This window comes from Corvus brachyrhynchos, unplaced genomic scaffold (assembly GCF_000691975.1).
Source record: "Corvus brachyrhynchos isolate BGI_N302 unplaced genomic scaffold, ASM69197v1 scaffold162, whole genome shotgun sequence".
In the NCBI taxonomy this organism is placed as follows: Eukaryota; Metazoa; Chordata; class Aves; order Passeriformes; family Corvidae; genus Corvus; species Corvus brachyrhynchos.
Window position 1 is genome coordinate 8051287 of NW_008236696.1, and position 1465 is coordinate 8052751.

Sequence of the window (1465 nt, forward strand, 5' to 3'; positions counted from 1 at the left end):
GCAGGGACCCACTAATCCCCCCCAAACCCACACTTGCCCCAGGGCACCAGCAAAATCATTTTGACTGGTGAGAGACTCATAAGCATCAGGGAAGCCCTATCCTTCCAGTGTGTGAAACAGGGATTAGTCCTGCAGCCTCCATCCAGCTCTGGGGAAACACCAGGGCTTCACAGAGATGCTTCCCACTCAGAAAGATCTCTTTCCATCCTGCATAAATAAGTGAGGAATCCAACTACAGCAGCATGACTAGAGTAACTGTGCCCCACAGGGTTATAGGATTACAGCTCTCAGCACATACAATTTCAGAAAATTTCCAGGCGTTTTTTCACTCGTGAAGAGAGTGAAAAATAGTAAAATACAGTGTTTCACCAAGTTGTCTTCTTTTCCTACAATGAATTTTAAAAAAGTAGAAAACAATATTGGGGTCACAGAACTATTTTATTTTACTTTATATTAATCTTGTTTCTTTCCTACATTATTTAACCCTTAAATGGTTAGTCTCGAGGAAACCGCCGAAGTTTGTAAACTTTCCCCTGTCTTTGGGGGGTGTGGGGGGAACTACAAAATATCTTGGAATGTGTGTCTCATGGAAAAATTGGAAATGTAATTAGATGAAGACTTGGAAGAAAGTAATGCTTCCCAGATGATTAATTCATTTTTGGGCGGAGGGTTTATAGAATTGGGAAAATACCTCATTTTGCCTTTATATCTAACATTGGTTTTTGTTTGAGGTCATCGTGGTCACTGCTGCACCTAAACCAAAGCTTTCCCAGTTTTGTTTCCAAGGGCCTGTGGATTAGAGCAAGCCTTTTTTTTTCCCCCCTTGTGCAGATAGAATAGCTTGAACCAGGTATTTACAACTGAAATCAGAAGGGACTCAATTAATCCCTGTTATAATGGAAGTGGACAATCCCAGGGCACAAGGATCCACAGACTGACACATAACAGAGGGGAACAGAGCCAGGTATGGGAGCTGGAAAGTGAGAGCACTGCTGTCCAAGGTGACCAGACCACACCAGAACTGCTCCTGAAACTGAGCAACAATACAAGAATCACCACTGAAATTAGGGGAAAAAAACCCCAAATTTGAGTTTCTTTTCATCAAGTTACAATGCTGTCCCCCTGGGACTGACCATCTATATTGAGCCACAGGTAGTGACACCCAGAGCCACAGTTAGTGATTCCCCGTGCAGGAACGTGCACTCTTTGTACTGTAAGAGACGCTCAACCAAACCCACAGGGATTTAAGAAAATTAGGATAAAATTCACTGCCTTCTTACATCAGTCCAGATTGGGTGTGCACCCCTGAATTTACACAGGAAGGACACCGCTACCGACTCCTACCTTAAACTACGCCTTTTCTGAAGCGTCCCTCTGTCTCCCTTTCCTTATTTCCATCATTTTTAAGGGCTGCGAACGCTCGCCCCAAGGGCCCCGAGCAGGGAACACGAACCCCACGAAGGCG